At 43.3% G+C, this 18,883-nt stretch overlaps 1 protein-coding gene across 2 annotated transcripts in view; it reads left to right on the top strand.

The window, feature by feature from the left end:
- Dync1i1 (dynein cytoplasmic 1 intermediate chain 1) overlaps positions 1-18,883 on the top strand; it is a 300,797-nt gene that overhangs the window by 249,076 nt on the left and 32,838 nt on the right. The window lies entirely within an intron of this gene.

The following is an 18,883-nucleotide window of genomic DNA, read 5'->3' as shown; positions in this document are numbered from 1 at the left end:
AATATCATTTGTACTGTGACAGAAAAAAAAAATCAAGCCAGACCATCATGTCCCATGCCTCTATTCCCAGTGCTCCGGAGGCAGAGCAGGGAGGGCTTGGCCACAGAGGTATTAGGCAGCTAGTCACATTTCTTAACCACCTCTATGGCAAAGGCCGTTCTGATCGCAAATTGTGACCCCTAAGCACAAGGTCCTTTAAGAACCAGGAACCCAGCAGGACTTTCTGATTTCTATTCTGAAGCAGGATACAAAATAATTTTGTGTCCCCAGCTACCGTGTTTTTGTCGATGGATTAGAAGCCATGCTGAGTAAGATCTTCTGGCCAAAACATCAATAAGAATAATATTTTAAGAATGTGTAGCGCATTCAAGAAAATAGACCAACATAAATTTCTTATTGGTTACTTTTGGAAAAGAATAGGCAAGTCGGCTTTGGAAGGAAGAAGAGGAAGAGGGAAGCATTTGTCTTACCTTTTCCACAAGTCTGGGGCTCCAGGCTTACAAAATGGTTGGTGACAGTTTTCCTTTGTCGACACATTCTAACCAATACAGAAATACGAAACAAATTTGAATGTTTAGTGTTTTACAACTCTCAATGATTGCAGTAATGATTATGGCTGATAATATGTGAAAATTGAAAAAAAATCTGTAATTAGTATATAGATACATCACTTTCATGGAGGGCTTGCACACCAGATCAGTCCTGAATCTTATCAGTCTTCAGCTCCCTAAAATTAAATGCAATAAATAACACCACAGGTACGTAGGCAGCCCTGCCAGGCTGTAGGGGAATGGACAAGACAATAAATTTCATCTCTACAACAAAGCCAAAAGGAAAGCAAACAAACAGAAACCAAATGTAGAGGGAAATTGTATATCAAAACAAAATAGAATAAAACCAAACTTGAGACTTTTCAAATAATTTCAAAATAGGGCTCTTACAGAGATCTTAGTTAAAGCTGACAGCTTGTTTGAATGGTCAGGAAGCTTTCAAAGACATATGACTACTACCTAATGGCACTCATGAATCTTTATAAATGATGATATAATTATTTCATGGCTTTATGTTTTAGGAATGCATATAAGAATATTTATATAAAATATATCATTTGATTCTCAACCTTTTGGTGAAGATCAAATGCAGAAAACTTACTGATGTCAGTGATTCAAAATAAGCCATTTGGGCAAGGGAGAGCTTGTGAATACAGAAAAATAAGATTGAATGTGGGGGGGTAATTATTGAAGCTGAGTGATTGTCATGACACTAGTCCATTTATCAGTATATGTTTGCCATGTTTGAAGTCTTCTCTAACAACTTTTAAATGAAAAATAACGGTGAATAACACTGACAAATATTTAGAACTGTAATATGCTTGTTGCATTCATCAACGCATAAGCCATCAGTACACAGGGAAAACACAATTTCTTTGGAGTATTGTAAATGGAAGTTTCCATCCCACCCAGTCCCACAGTCGTTCAGCCCAAAGAAACACACAGAGAAACATCAAAAAATGTTCAGCATATCAGCTCAGGCTTATTGTTAACTAGCTCTTACAAGTAGTTATTAACCCATAATTCTTGTCTATGTTTAGCCATGTGGCCTGGTACCTTTTCTCAGTAAGTCATTCTCATCTTGCTTTATCTGTGTCTGGCTGACAACTGCGCCTCTGCCGTTCCTCTTCCCAGAATTCCTTAGTCTAGTTGCCCCACCTATACTTCATGCCTAGCTTCTGACCAATCCAGGCTTTATTAAACTAATATGTTATCCCACAGTTAAAGGTGCACAAATAACAATACACCAAGGAGTGGGTGCAAAGTGAGAAGGAACTGAAAAACCGAGGATCTTTCTTTCTTTCATTTCTTTTGACCATTTAATTTTAAAATGGAGTCTGTTGTAGCCCAAGGTGACCTCATAAACACTACTTACAGACTAGCCTTTAACTCCTGAGCTTCCAACCTGAGGCTCACTACGACTAGGATTACAGGCGCGCACCACAATGGTTGGCTTTTGACATTATGGTTACTTTTGTAGACATCACTCTTATAGAAGAGCTGGTAAAGCAATCAGTCAGTATAAACTGGAGGATATCATCGTCAGCGAGTCAGCATAGACAGTATCCAAAGGGGGATGAATTCTAAATCTGAGCAATGGCATCTATTCTGACATAACAGGGGGAGAGAAGTGCAAACCACCAGGTTTAATTAATGGCTGGAGGAAGCCGGCGCTGATAATGGCTATTCTCTATAGTTCTGGAGTGGAGTTGTGCCAGAATGTGATGGAAATAAACTAAAAGTCAGAAGCCAGGAGGCATTTGGTGTTATACGTTCATGCATAAAGGAAATAAAAAACAGCCAGGAAAAGAAAGGGGAGTGAGGGATTGGAAATTTAGGGACGATCAGAGAGTGGGTACAAAGGAAGTAACTGAAAGACACAAGAGTGAGAGATCACTGTCGAGAAGTAGGGTGTTTGGGCTTAGTATTTCATGACGGCTTGGCTCCATGTGAGTTTCAAGAACTCGTTAAGGATGTGATTGTCCGTAGCTGAAATCCAGTGGAGGTGAACTTCCTTGGAAACATGGAGAACATGGAGACAGAGGCCAAGATGCTGTGACGCTGTGGCTTTGGACTGGGAGAACACTGGCTAGAGGGGAGGGGCGCGGGAGACCGTGATTGCAGCGGCTACGTCTCCAGTGAGGTAGGTGGGGGCAAAAATGGCACATGCAGGAGACTTTTCCTGGAGCTGAGAAGCAGGGAAGCAGTCTCCACAAAGCACAAAGGAAGCCTTTCCACTCGCGGTTTGGAAAGGACACACAGTGGGAAGCAGCGGCTACTTGACGGCAGTCCGCTCTAGCTGAGACAGGAAAAGAAGTCTTATGTCAGCCTAGGACCCCACTGAGGCAGGCAGTACCAACTGGAAGGCTGACGACACAGCAAAAAGCGTTTCCTACAGAATGAGAGGCCCTGCAGTGACCGGGAGGCCTAGCGTGTTGGATGCATCTGGAATATGGGAACTGTGAGAAACTGAATTAGAGGAAAAACATACAAATAGAAATGTCTACGCCCCCCCCCCTCCAATCCTGTGTAAACCTACAAAGAAGGGAGGAAATGGGGGCGGGGCTAAACTCAGACTTGGCACTCTAGCAGAATGAGGACCACTTGAAGGGAGTTGAGATTAAAACACATTACACATCCAGTCCCAGCCCCAGCCCTGACCACACCAAGTTCCATCATTAAACCGCTGTCAGGGAAGACTTTGCTGTGAAGCAGAAACTTTGTTGGAGTGGTTTTCCTCAGAAACAGAGGGCCAGGCTGCATTCCAGGCAGCTGAGTCAACACATGCTTCGGCAGACATTTTTATCTGAAGGTTAGAGAGTAAGAGTCCAGAACAGATGCAGCCAAGGGAGGGAGAGTCGAGAAAGCAGTCTAGACAAAGGTCTAGAAAGTAGCTGTACTTGATATTAATTTTTATTTAAGAGGTAATTGTTAGGCTGGGAGCCTAGGCCCCAGTCCCTGGCATCTATCTCAGCCCACAGGCCTGGTCTGGACTTCAAATCCCAGCAGGCCAGGTCCTGACCCCTCCCTGGGGGTGGAGTCAGGACCACTCCTGGGGTACTTAAATGATCCCCCAAAAGAAGAACATGTGGTCCCCTTTTCTTCCTCCCGGGGGTCGCGTTCCTGCGGCTTCCCGGTTTCCCCCTCGGGGCCACCAGAGAGTGCAGATCTTCCATTAAACCTGGATATTTCTTAATTTGGCTTGTTTTGATTTGGCTTGATTGGGAATTTTTGCGTCGTCAGAGAGCTCGCTTAGGAAAATATTCCTAAGAGTAATGACTAGCCGTGGGGGAGGGGGTTAATTGAAATTTAATTTTAAGGAATTTTTATGATACAAGAAAGGTTAATTTGCACAGGCAGCGTGCAAAAAGTATTGAGCTAAAACGGCTGTGCTAAATGTTTTCAATGTATTGTTGCTCCATTAAATCTTCACCATGAGTTTCTCAGCTGATAGTATCCCATTTTATAGAACAGGTATCAGAGGGCTAAATGACTTGACTGGTGTACTTGTCAAATAATTGGGGAAACTAAGTCTAAACACAGTGTTGTGTGACATCAAAGCCTAGTGGACCTTAAAAGAATGCAGTCATTATACTGCTTTGGGACTCTGAATCTGATAAGGTCTAAAGAAAAGAGACAATAAAAAATGCTGATTAATAGTGGGGCATTGAGCTGGGTGGTGCTGGTGTAAGCCTTTAATCCCGGCACTAGAAGGCAGAGTCAGGTAGATCTTGAAGCCAGCCTGGCCTACAGAGCAAGTTCCACGACAATCAAAGTTACACAAAGAAACCCTGTCTCAAGCAAACAAGCAAATCAAAAATAGTGTGTGGTTGAAAGATGGATAAATGTGACGTTAGGTGGTGTAAGAAAGAGGTGGGGTGGTGGAAGGGAGATGTGTGAGGTGTGTGAGTAGGTCCAGCCAACTGGCTGTGCAGAGCAGAGAGGACAAGACAGAGCTGAGTTGTGTGCAACCTTGATGAGATATGGTAGGGAGAGAAAGGACTTTCATTACAGACGTTCAGAGATGCAAGGCCTGATCCCTTCCTCTGGAGGATGCCCAAACTGTGCAGACTTGAAGACCAGGTGAGGCTAAACACAGAAACTAACATAAACTTTACAAGGTGGTGAGAGAATTCACCTAGTGCTACATCTTCTGATGTAATTAATATATGGGAGGGGATACTGAGAATGAGTTTGGTACCCTTCAGAAGATTCTCACATTCTGAGGTGGTCTTGGAAGAGTTGTGTACTGAGTCAGTTACTCACCTCATCACTGTGGCAAGACACCGAGCAGGAGCAACTGAGAGAAGGGAAGTGCTATTCTTGCTTACGGTTTCACAGGTTCATCTATATTAGCAGGAGCGGAGCCATTTATCCCACGCCAGCGAGGAAGCAAGAACAGGAATAAAAGATGGGCAGGTGCAGAGTGAACACACCCAACCCTGCCTGGGAGCTGATTTTCCCAGCCAGACTCACTTCTGGTATTCACCGCCTCACCAGAATTCCCTAGAGTCAGAGCTCTGGGGATCTAGTTGTTTCTAGAAACTTCCTTCTTTGGAGTGCCCAGAGATGTGCTTTAGATCTCCTGGGTGTTTCTTAGGTCAACCAAATCAACAGTCAAGACTTGCCGCCACCCTTTGTTCTTAAACCAGAAAAGGTCGAAAACGTTTGGAAAAGTAACCGCAGAACTAAAATTTATTCATTAAATTTTCTCAAAACTATAATTGCAAATAATCCTGATACAAATAGATAATTTATAAAACTGATCTTGTTTTGGAATTGCTAATATCATAGTTATCCAGCCAGCTGTGGTGCACACCTGTAACCCCAGCTGTGGCCAGGCAAAAGGAGGAGGGTTAGGGCAAGTATGATGTGAACCTGGGCTACACAGAGAGATCCCGTCTCAAAAACAAAATAAAATAAAGGCCAAAAGTATTGTTTGTAATTAAGGCTTTGGTTTGTTTTTAGTTTTGTTTTTTATCTTACTGGCAGTGAGTTTTGAGAGAAATTTACAAAAGAGAAAGAAATGAGAGGGGAAACACTCAAATCCTCCCTTAGATAGTCCTGACCTTAGCAGGTGTCAGACAATAAAGGCATTAAATTTAATGGCATCATTTTATCTTATTTGGTTTATATTTGCTACTTACTTATTCTTCTGATCGGCTTAGGGATTGAACCTAGGCCTTCACACATGCTGGAGAAGCATTCTACCACCAGAATCTGTACTAAATCTCATTTTTATTTGTAAGCATCATGATATAACCATTTTTTATGAGACAATTTATTCACTACCTGAAGTAGCAGCACATTTTGCTTTAACTCTTTGCAAGGTATTACAGTGAAGAAGGGAAAGATAGAAATGCACAGCCTTCACCCCAGGAGATAATGAATTAAAATGTAAGAAGGTGGAGAACATGCTATTGTTATGGTAGTCAGATTATTGACAAAATACAGGAGCTCTCTGTGGGCGGTAGAGCAGTTAGCTGTGTCCTGACTAGAGTTTGGAGAGCCCAACCAGTGCATGCTCTCTCCCTGTGGAGACCGCTATGACATCACCCTGTGTCCCATCAGCATCACCTGGTCCTGTTTCTCTCATTACCCGACTTCCCTTCCCTCCTATTTATTGAAACAAAGCAAAGCACAAATGCCCTTCCTTCACCTTGTTTCCCCTTCCTGTCCTGTCCATCACCTGCCTTTTCCCACAACCTGCACCTCTGTCCCCACGACCTCCACTAGACCTCCTCTTTCAAGAGTCACCCTGACCTTCTCGTCTGTTCCAGGGGTCATTTTGCCAATTTCATTTCCTTTGATGACTTTGTTGCTTTAATGTTGGCTTGTCCTTTCCAGCGGCCTTTCAGAGAGCATCAGAGAGTGGGGTGGCACCAGGAGTAGAATAAAATGCTTCAAGTGTATGTTTGATGGCCCTTTTAAAAGTAAAAAGAAAAAAAGCATTGCCTGAATAAATTCTGTTGAATACCAACCCTTACCTTTTCTGTATCTTAGCATATTAAATTTCCCATCCATCAAAAGAGGCTAGAGTTGATGCTCAGAAATAAAGTATGCTCTCTTGGCTGGGTTAAAACATTCATTATTCCCCTCTGCTTCTCTGTTTGCTGAGGTTTGGGATAATTTTTATCCCCGGTGCTGCTGTTTAGCTTAGTGGCTAGACAAGTTATGAGTCTTTGGACTTTTTATCATTTCATCCAGTTTGGAAAGTTTCAGTGGATTCCAATTAAACATTAGGTTAATATTTATTTTGGTCTTGGTACAGTTACTTAAGGATTTAGCTTCCTGATACTGCTCATGTATTTGCCAGGGCGGTTCCTTTCCTCCGACTTCCAAGAGCTTATGTTTCTTCTGCTTGTATTGACGCTATCTGCTAAATTCTTTCTGCTCTAGAGTTTTGAGCTCTGAAACTTAACTCCCTTCTACTGACAGATCTAGTGTATGGCCTGACTTAATTCCCATGCTGGTATTTGATGTCAGTGCTGGAGAGAAGCCTGGCGTTCTCATGATACACATGTGATTGGTGGAAATCCTTTCCTCTCTGAGTGTACCCTGACTTGTATAATCTGTCCTGGTAGATAAAATGCACTTCTGGCTGCTAATATTTTAACAAAGGAGAGAGTCTGAGGATGAAGTGTTCTGACTGACATATGGTGACTTCACACAAACAACTGTTCACAGCAGCAACTGTGAAAGTCAGTAGGGCCGACCTGATTTGTATAGCCTCTGCCAGGGTCCAAATACAAAATGACTCTCTTCACTGATTGCTTTCCGTCTTAGTTACTAGAAAAGAATAATAATTTGAAATTGTTTCAAATAAAAGATTGGAAAGAGCTTTTCCTTAAAATTTTCTTTTCTGATGAGTTAATTAAAAATGATTATGTGTTGTAATAACTGTTTATGATGAGTAAATATACCACAATGATAAAAATGCCTTTGTCTGCCGAATCACAGTGATTCTGTAACTATAATGTCCTCCCTTCCCGGGGAGACTATGGGGTCCTTGAGGGGAAATCTGTGGGGTTTTTTTTCTATTTATAATACCAGTGCCTGGCATAGCACCTAAAGTCTGGTAAACACTTAGTAAATCATTGAGTTAACATGTAAACAAACAAGCCCTGGATTGTCTATAAGATGTGTGTTAAAGATATACTGCTATAAATGTTTTATTATTAATGCTTTGAGGAGATAAAATTCATAGCTTTAATTACATGTATTATAAATGTAAAACTGATATTAGTCTTTGAGAATCTAGGAAGTAGTTAAGAGAGTATAATAATAATAAGTAGAAAAATCCCTGAGCAACCATCTAGGAATAGAATGGCGTCCTCCTGACATGCCTGACCAGGGCAATGCATACAACTGTGATTCCCAGTTGAGACCGGACCTAAAGCTCCAAGTCCCCAGAACATGTGTCCTCAACTTTGTGCTCTCTAGAACACCCTCCAGTGATGGAGGTAGGCAGCTCCCACATCCCTGGGTTCACTCTAGAGCACTCGTCCAGTGATGAAGGTAGGCAGCTCCATCATCTCTGGGTTCACTCTAGAACATTCATCCAGTGATGGAGGTAAGCAGCTCCATCATCTCAGGGTTCACTCTTAGAACACTCATCCAGTGATGGAGGTAAGCAGCTCCCACATCTCTGGGTTCACTCTAGAACACTCATCCAGTGATGGAGGTAAGTAGCTCCAGTATCTCTGGGTTCACTCTAGAACCTCGTCCAGTGATGGAGGTAGGCAGCTCCCGCATCCCTGGGTTCACTCTAGAACACTTGCTCAGTGATGGAGGTAGGCAGCTCCATCATCTCTGGGTTCACTCTAGAACACTCATCCAGTGATGGAGGTAAGTAGCTCCAGTATCTCTGGGTTCACTCTAGAACACTCGTCCAGTGATGGAGGTAGGCAGCTCCCGCATCCCTGGGTTCACTCTAGGTAATGGAGGTAGGCAGCTCTAGCATCTCTGTGTTCACTCTAGAACACTCGTCCAGTGATGGAGGTAGGCAGCTCTAGCATCTCTGTGTTCACTCTAGAACACTCGTCCAGTGATGGAGGTAGGCAGCTCCCGCATCTCTGCGTTCAGGATGCTTGCTCCTGGACAATCAGTTCCTGCAATGCCCTCTTCCAAGCAGGAGTGCTCTCTCTAGAGATTATTCTGGAACTCTATCTCTTGTGCACTGTCATTCCTTGAGAAGAATGGGGCCATGTATCCTTCTAACTGCAGTTCATAGGGGGCATACCCAGTTCACAGAAAGAAGGAATGGAAAGGGGAATCCTGAAGAAGCGTCTCAGAGCCTGTGACACCAGAGTGAAGGATAGAAGTAGGGAAAGGGGAATGAAGAGGGAACTCAACCAGGATGACAAGGCTATGGGAGGGCACAGAAGCCTGGGTTGGTGACTTAGTAGCTGCGAATCCATGGTGAGTAGTTAAGCTCCAGTGCTGCACTTTATCTGCCTATCACTGTTTCATTGGTATGTGAAGCTTAAACAGGAAGTAAGTGAAGACTTTAGATCATGGTTGAGCACCCAAAAAGTGTTGCAAGAGGTACCTACAGTATTACCATCACTGTTCTAAACACGGTGATGCTCTTGGTGTGGTTTGGATGTTAAAGTGATTACAATTCAATTGTAAATGTTCTCTGAAATCCTTGTATTAAAGATCTGCTCCCAAGATGGCACCCTTGGGAGGTGGTGCCAAGATGGAGGCCCTTAGCCATCAGCCATATCTCCCTAAGGGAAACTTAGGACTTCAGTCATTCTTTTATCCTTTATGCTTCTTCTCATAGGACCACTGGATTTTTCTGGCTATGTCCATCCATGATGGGTGCCCCATTCACCCACTAATAGACCCAAAGCAATGGGGCCAACTAATCATGAAAAGGAAACCTCAAAACTGTGGGTCAAAATAAAGCTGTGATAGCATTTGATACAATATACACTTTCTGCTGAAGATGGCAAGGATAGCAGCTTCTGGTAGAATAGGACCTAGCTGTCTTTTGCTTTGTCAGACAGTGTCACGGTGGGCACCCGGGATAGCTCTCCTCCCCAGTATTCCTGCACACTGTCAGGCTAACAACTCATATCAGCCGTGCTTGGGTTCTACACTCACTCTGCAACACACACCATTGCTCTTTTGTATTTAGTGTGGGAGAGCTGTGTACACTCTCATGGTTCCACTGCATTCATGGTAGGTATTTGATCCATTTGTAGTCTTCACTTCTAGATCTTTCTAGAGACTTTCTCTCTAAGTTACCATACATAAATTTTCTGGTGAAACTGGCATTATACCAGTAGTGTCACACAATTTTATAAATTCATTACCATGTGACCTTATCTTTATTATTTTTGAGATTATTTTTAATTGCTTTTGTCCTTTTCTCTTTCCTAGCCCTCCTATATAGTACCCCTTCATACTCTCCTTCAAATTCATGACCTCTTTTTATCAATTGTTATTGCAAGTATAAATATACCTATGTATAGAATATACATAAATATAGACATATAGTATATACATGCACAAATATATGTATATATTTGGTGTATATTGTACTATATGTCTATATATTCCTTAATATAACCTGTTGGATCCATCTAATGTCACTTTTATGTATGTTTTCAAGGCTGGCTGTTAAGCTCTGGACCAGCAATTGATGTACTGTTCCCTGGGGAGGGCCACCTTTCCTGCTCCCAGCCTTGCTCAGTTGCCCATAGTTCCTGGTGTAGAGATGAGGTCTCAGGCACTTTTTCCTACACAATTTATATGTCCATTGGTGTCGTTGTTAACCTCACACTCGGGCAGTCACGGATGTTGCTTCTGATGTTTTGAGGAGACGCAATCTCACAGCCAACTCCCTGTTCATCTGGCTCTTCAAATCTTTCACTCCCTCTTCTGCAATGTTCTCTGAGTCTTGGCTGTGGAGAAGTGTTCCCTGGGACTGGGATCCACAGCTCTGCATACTGACTGGTTGTGTCTTCCTATGGTGGTTTCTGTGTGTGACCTCATCTCATGACTTCTGCTGACTGTCTGCTTGCTTGCTTCAATAGTGTGTCCGCATTTAAATGTTTACATCAGCTTGGAATTTCTTTCTGGCCTCAGATCAGAGTGATGAGTCCTTTCCTCACCCTTCCTGGTGGCAGCAAATCGCCATAGCTCATACTTCCTGTCACCCTTCAGAGCTGCGCCTTTGCTTTCTCCACAGATCCTGATATCCCAAAGGGAATTTAAATATACCAAGGAAGGAGGAAAAGGTAACTTTCATCTGATGTAGGACTACAAGAAGTATATATAAAGATTTTTATTCTTAGAAATCCCAATATTCAGTTCTATTTACAGAAGCTATATATTTAACTTTTTGATTATTTACTGTACAATTGTACATTTTTTTCAAAACGGTATTGTTTTGTTTGACTCCATCCCATATTCAATTCATTTTAGTTTGCCCACACATACGTAAGATAAAATAAGTACAATTTGCTCATTAGGAGAAATTACGACTTTATCAACTTTGCATAATACATATTGGAAAACTATCTCATTCTTATAGGGCTTTGTAAAGAATAAATGGATTTTTATAGTGGAAAAAAATAAATAAAATTAATCTATAAAAACTCTCCTTTTTACTTCCAAAGTGGAGTAACAAGCCTTCCCATAAATCCAGGGCAACCAAACCTCTGTGTTTACTACTGGAAACTCACCAGCTCTGTGGAAGTTTCTGGAAAGGAATGTTGTGGAACTGGCAGAAGATCGAAATAGCTTCTCTCCTGCCCCCTGGTTCACTGGCTTGAACAAAGCCCAAGTCCAAAGCAAGACAGTGTCTGTGTTGTCACCAGCTTCCGTCTTACTTAGGACCTTCCATAAGGATTAAAAACTTGACCTTTTTTTAAAGAAATGTGCTGTTTTATTACAAAAAGTCTCACGAAATGAAAATATCTCAGAAAGGAAGCTATGCTACCAATCGCCAACTGAGGAGTTGGAGGAAGACAGGGCAATGTGAGGTGTGTGTTTTTTTTTTTTCTGCTTGCCTGAGACCAGTGGGAAGTATAACCAGAACCAATCAAAACTGGCTGACATTAACTAAACCTGAAAATCAGGGCTCCCAGAAGGCCCAGTCACCCTGTAGAAAGCTTAATCAGGACATCTGAGCAGAGCAAGCAGGCACTTAGCAATTTGTCGTTGAAACATTTTCTTTCCACTCGACCCTCCATGGTTCAAAAGCAGACCTGAGCAGGATGGACAAGGTAGCACTGGGAAGAGCTGTCCCAGCACGACTGCCCTGGGTGCTGGTCTCTGCTTCCTATCTAGTCCCTGGGGGCACTGTGTTTAATATACTTTATATAAATACACTGAGAAGTGTGAAACATCAAACCTGAGAGATTAGGGAGAAACAAGGGACTTGGGGAGAGGTCAGAGCCATAGATCTTGCTCAGGCCGACTTGACCTCTTCTTGACCACTTTGGGTTCTGGCTTCTCCTCCCTGGCTTTCTCCTCTCCTCTGACTTTTTTTTTTTTCTCTTCTCCATTGGTCTCTTCTTCAGCCTCTGTTTTGACTCTTGGCTTTGTTGAAATTTGATGAGTTCTTGTGACCACCTTCTCCCTCAGAATTCCTGTTCTCCTCTAGCAGGCCCAGCTGCCCTGCAGGGTGCAGCGCGTGGCCAACCCTTGAGCGTTATGCTTGCGACGCTTGCCTTCCGCCCATCTGTGAACCTATTTGTGTCTGATTACTTTGATTCCCAGTCTCCCTCTCCCTGTCCTGCTTTAACAGAAGTCAGAAAACACTGGCCTGTGTTGTTATTTTACTGTTAGAACCATTTCCTTAATGTGGAAGGCTGTGGACCGCCGCCATGATCCCGAATGCATGCCCGAGTATGTTCTCATTTCCTCTCTTCGTTGTGCTTTATGCTAGTCTAGATCGGTTATAGATTAGAGTGGCCATGCTCCCCTCTAAGAATGTTCCTTCTAACCCCAAGCCCTCAATGTCTATTGCTAAAACAGCATGTCTTTATTCAGTTTGTGACAAAATCAGTATCTCTGAAGAGGGTCTCCATTCATACACTATATCATTTCAGAACATGCCTCCCCTTACAACATACATACAACAGTGTGGGTGTGTAATTGTATGTATGTGTGTATGTATGTGTGTGTGTGAATGTGTGTATGTGTGCGTGTCTGTGTATATGTGTATGTATATGTGTGTGTATGTATGTGTGTATGTGTATATATGTGTGTACTCTTCACGGGAGTCTTCTTAAGGCAGAAGAAGGAACCCCATGATAGTTTTGTAAAAAGAATATGAAAGTTAAGCAAAACAAGCAAATGTATTTTTCGAGAGGTCTCAATTCTTCAAGAATGACAGGACTACATAGAATTTGGAAATCCTCTGGCCGACCAGAATAAGAGATTTTTACCTGAGGGTGAGAGAGGAGAGCAATCTGTGGACCATTACCTGCAAACCGAAAAATCCCTCCTCTGTTAGCTCCCATATTCATTTTAGAGAACCCTGCCTCCTTTTTCTTTCTTTTTGATTCTCCACTCTTCAGGCAAGAGTCTCAGAAATTCAAATGATGCTCGTTCGAATTTGCACGTTAGCAGTAATGTCAAATGGACTTCACAGACGAGTCAACAGCAAGCTATCTGAGCGACATGACCAAACAGTGTGAACTGGATCGAGACAGAAAATAAAGAGAGCACAGAAGCTGAGTTTTAAGAAATAATGATTAGAGGTGGAGAATGTGGCGAGGCTTTTAAGGCCATGAGGAGCTGCGTGTGGAGCCCTGCGCGGTCCCGTGCAGTGCTGACTCAACACGGAAACCCTGTCTTCTCAGAAGCACTTGTGACAAAGGCTGTGAAACCGAAGTTCAGGGAGCAACATGGTGGAGCAGTGGCAAAGAGCCCCGACTGCTCTTCCAGACAACCAGTTCCAGCACCCATGAGGGACGCCCCATAAACACCTGCAACTCCAGTTCTAGGGGATCTCACCCTCTTCTGGTCTGTGATCACTGATGCTCACTTAAAAAAATACAAACAACCAACAAGGGCGTCTGGTTAAGATCTAAGAATCAGCCTTAGACCACTTTGAAGTTCTCCACTTCAAATCCTCTTTTTTTTTCCAGAAAAGAAAATTGGCATCCAGAGAAGAGTGAGCAGAGTTGTTTGCACCCCCCCCCCCAGTTTTAGCCCCATATTTCCACCTCATAGTCATTATAATCGGGTTCGGAACCAGTGGCCTGAATGTGAGCTAATAGTTGAACTGTCCATCTACTACTCTTTACGATTTAGTGGTGGATTCAGGCTTGAGCAACTTACTGCCTTTGATGGCTCAGTGGTTGGTAATTTTAAGCATCACTCATAGCCACTCAATATAATGCCCATTACTTTAATCAAACAACTAACTGCTTCCCTCTTTCCCTCTGAGCTGAGTTTCTTGAGGGCAGGGACGTCTCTTCTGTCTCCCTATCTTCCCTACAACTTCCAGTGGGATTGTGATTACACTGTGACACGTGTGGACTGTTGAATCAAATTATTAGATTAATAATAAGATAAACTAAGAGGTTTTATAGTTACTACAAGTTTATTTCAATTGTACTCAGACCCCTAAAGACCGAAACACAACTAGCCCCACCCCCCGCCCAGATGAGCAGCAAAGCTATTCCTGTCCCCCCATCTTTGTTTCATCTCTGCTTTATTTTGCACCTATCACCTCCTCCCCCTGCTCCGCTGGCCTCCTTCTGCCCAACCCTTCATGCACAGGGATTTCCCTTGTGCTCAGAATGTTCATGAAATAATTTATTTAGCTATAATACTAGCACCATGAAACTTGCAAAAAATAACAATGAAAATAGAATTAAGATTCTACTGCAAAATGAACACATATATTGCTTTCCCTATCTACTCAAAAGAAAATTAAAGGTGGTCAGTTATTCATTCATGAAATCATCACTCATGAGAACTCAATGTGTTCTTAGTGTACTGCCAGGTGCTGTAACAGAAATGAGCCCCAGGCCTGACATCACCAAACTCACGGTGTACTTCTTCTCTACCTTAAATAATGAATAGAAATTCTTTTTTCCCCTTTAAACACAGTATCCTAATGTATCTCTGGCCAGCCTGGAACTCACTTTGTAGACCAGGCTGACCTCAAAAAAACACAGAGACCCACCCACCTCTTCCTCTGAGGACTGGGGTTAGAGGTGGTTGCCACCATACTGGGCTGTAAATTCTTTAAGGAACAAAAATTGTGATCAGTATCCCATATTGCCTCACTTTCATTATGATGCAATTTCAATACACATGGAGCAGAACAAAGTGTTTGCATGTTCAACACAGCTATTTACTAAAAGCTTGTATGAGCTGGAGTACGTGTAACAAAGGCATGAAGACACATGGAGAGGGCAGCGCTAATTTTATGGGAAGAGGAAACTGAAAGAAGCAGATAACCTATTCGTGTTATTCACCAGCTGTACAGTTGGCATAAAAACCGAGGTGACAAACAGGTCACTGCTTTAGGGGACATAGAGGGATAGGATTTTGCAAACCAAGGTCACAACATTTTCATCAAACAATCCATATGTGATCTCATTTTGCATGTATTTCTTTTGAATGGTTTATAACAAATTATGATCAGTCTAAGATAGAATGGAATCTCGTCAAAACATATGTGTTCTAGGAGGGTGCATTGTGGCGTACTACAGTTTGGAACACCGGGTGACACTAAGCACTAGTCCTTTAGCCATTCCTGAACATCAAAAGTCACCAAAAAGAAACACAAAGATGCTAAAAGCATGGCATTCAATAGGCACAAAGAGAGCTGTATTTACATGTTGAGAATTGAAGCAGGAAGGAAAACTGAGTACTTGGTAATGACATAAGACTATACTTAAATATAAATATTTAAGAGAGACTCCCAGAGCATGCTGAGACAATTTCTAAAAAGACTCTAGGACTAGTGACATGATTCAATTATGTCAGGCACCAAGCCTGACAAACCTGCGTTGACTTCTTGGGACCTATATGATGAGAAAAGAGAACAAATCAACTCCTGAGAGTTATTCTGACCTCACACATGCAGCACACATACACATGCATGCATGCATGCATACACGAACATGTGCATGTATATACATGTGCACACACATACATGTACATGCATACGTGTAAAAAGGAACTATACACCGAGGAAGAATTTCTCAAAGTTCTGCACGTGTGGATATCAGATTATAGGACATGTAGACTCCATGGAGCAGGCAGGAAGGGACAGTTAGTGAGCAGGGGAGAGAATAGTAGGCCCTTCAGGAGGAGAACAAAGCTTTGGTGCCCAAACAGACCACAGTGGAGGAGGCGGGAACAAGCCCTACTTGCTGAAGCACACTATAGATTAGAGGTGGAGAGGAATCCCTCAAAAGGCTTGGCCCAGCCATTTCCCCAGTGAAATCGATGGCCACATTTGTACCCAGTACTGACCACAGGATCTGTGTCGTGACACTTTCTCAATGTAGCTATTTGTGCTGAGCCTGTCACTAGCTCGGCAGGAGGTAAGAATTACTCTCTCCTGGCTCTCTCCCAACCTCAGCATGGGAGCAGTGAGCACACAGAGTGATGGTTGGGTGCAGCGAACAGGGATTCCTTAAGACCTGCAGCCCTCAGGGAAGAATGAAGGGCACGGGGAGGCTTACACAGACCTGGGGACACAAGTGCCAAGCAAGCATGTCCCCACGGCACAGTCCTAGGCTTGCCATTTTCTCTGTCTTCAGTGGGTCACTCTCAGTGTGCCTCACCTGCATGGAAATAGACTGGCCTCTCACATTCATTCAGTCCTCCCCACCCCCATTTCCAAACCTCCCACCAAAATGTAAAATCTCAGCTAAGCACCCGGATCCTAGGCAGAAAGCCCCGCCATTCTCTTTCTGTTGGTTTCCTACTAAACTGCAGCTGCGGGCCGCTCACCATATGCAGGGCATTCATTTCAACCATCTGACTTCTTCAGGCAGGGTGATAACATTTGGGATTTCATTTTTGTTTGTCCTACAAGAGTCTTGAGTTTAGGCCAAAAAAGTCCAGGCCCAGGATGAATGTGCTTTAGACCTCACTTTCTGTCAGGAGGCCAAGTGGACTTGGAGAGAGGGTGGAGCTGTCTGTGGAGACATGATTTTCAGTCCTGCCCTCTGCCTCTGGAGCCAGGGCTCTGGCGCACAGCCAGCCGCATGGAGAGAAGATTATGGTGTTTTCTAGGTAATTTTAAAGAGGACAAGCCCAAAGCAAAGTCAGGTGGTTTCAAGTCTGCATTGAATTTTTCATGTTCAGGATTTGTCATGAGCCGGGTTTTCGACAGAGCTCATTTTCAGTGATGAAGGGGGCTGGAGTCTCCTGGAGACAGGCATGTTTTGGTTGTTTGCTAATGACCTCTGGTTTTGCTTATGCAGAGTCTTGTTAACAAATTGAAATGTAGCGAAATAAAACATTCTTTCTTCCCTGCTTTCTTTCTTCCTTTTTCTCCCCGTTCTCTCTCTTCTTTTTTAAACAATAGGAATGGTTGCAGTACACTGTCAAAACTGAGCTACAGATATTGGTTATTGTAGCATCATTAATACTGTGCAAAGATAAATTAGTCACTTCGGCAATCACACACATTCTTCAGATCTCCTGTCTGTGCTTTAAACAGAGCCTTCTCCTTGGGTTTGATAGATCCTATTGTTAAGAGAGCTGCAGAAATGTATTCAGAAAGTCTTTGAAATTTTTCCAACTTCGGGAACGTATTCAGCAGTAATTAGCCTTCAAGGCGGCTGCTAAGGGGAGCTTGGCAGGGGGCTGCTCTTGAGTCTAAAAGTGAACCCCAGGCCGAGCCTGAGAGGGTGTCAGCTTTAGGACCCATGCCAGCTCTGCTGAACCTGCCCTGCATGCTGATCCTACCTGCCTCTCACGGTGACCCGTGTTACACACTGAAGCTCTTCTCAAAAGGGAAGCCAAGTGGAGCAGAAGATACAGGGAATGGCAAGACAAAGCCTCAATAAACTCTGAATTCACGTGCAGCAGATAACGCTGAGGTGACCAGCTTGGGCTGTCTCGATGAGCAAAGTGATTACTGTGGTCAGTGAGGGCATGAGTTCAAATCCCCAGCACCCCTGTACAAAACGAGACTTGACAGCACATATCTGGGAGGCAAGGACAGCAGGATCCCAGGGACTTGCTAGGCAACCAGTCAAGCCAATTAGTGAATTCCCTGCTCAGAGGCAGACCAGGCTCAAAGAGAGAAAGGGAAAGAGCCCTAGGAGATGACATCTAACATTGACCTCCACTTGTTCAAGCACAGGAATATACACTTACATGTAGGTACATGTACATATATGCATACCCTGCACATACAGAACTATTAAACATAAATAGGAAATAACTCCTACCCCAGGCACAAGGGACTGGCTTACTGTGACAGATCTGGTCAAGGTCAACCAGATCCCTGAGGTAGTTGATATGGAGACCTCATCAGCTTCCAGTGTCCCTTTCCCTATGGTGACCTGTTCACTTGTCACATGACGGCGATGGGTATTAGATAAGCCAAGTTGGAATTTTTCAAAAGGTTTTGCTGTCTCAAGAACTGGAGGACATAATATGTGTTCATTCCACCCGACTTGTCCCCTCACCGGAAGGTGCAGTAAAGCTGACGCTAGAGCCACTGTCGCTGTCTGCGAAGGGACGTGTTCAGAAAAGACAGAGGTGGCTGCTCAGAAGCAGAGTGTCTAGTATGGTCAGAGACCTCTCCACGGAGGCAAATTGTCAGGAGAGAAAGCCCAGGGGGCGTTCGTGGATGAGAGAAAAGTGGAATCCTGCGCCGCTTCCCCTTTAAGTCATGAGTTCGTTAGTTTGCCTGAGTAAAGCGTTGTGGATAGAGAAGTTTCAACAGCAGAAATGTATTTCCTCCCTGTTCTGATACCAAAGGGCAGCTTCTTCTTAGAGTTTCTGTGTAACTGATCGATGGCAGACCTCCGTCTGTGGCTCCAAGTGGTTTCTTCCTCCTGCATGTGTCTGGGTCCTGCTCTCCACTTGTAAACATACTGCACACATTGGATTACATTCCCCAAAGTCAAATCTAAACTTAATTACCTGTTAGAAAGCTTTATCTCCAAACACAGCAATCGCATTCTAAGGTACTGGGAACAGGTATTTAATTTTGAAAGCAATGCAATTCTTCCCATAAGGAAAACTGAGGCTACTTCAGTATCCCAGTTTCCCCTTGATTGTGAACCAAAAATGAATCCTGTTAGCAGCATCACAGGCTTCAGAGAACATGTCTTTACCACCCTGGCTCCTGTACCCTAGCACTATAGTATCTCTAAGACTAA

Source organism: Alexandromys fortis, unplaced genomic scaffold, assembly GCF_014885135.2.
Source record: "Alexandromys fortis isolate MF-2015 unplaced genomic scaffold, M_Fortis_MF-2015_v1.1 scaffold_214, whole genome shotgun sequence".
Classification (NCBI taxonomy): Eukaryota; Metazoa; Chordata; class Mammalia; order Rodentia; family Cricetidae; genus Alexandromys; species Alexandromys fortis.
The sequence above is the reverse complement of the archived record's forward strand: the minus strand, read 5'-3'. Positions and strand labels throughout refer to the sequence as shown.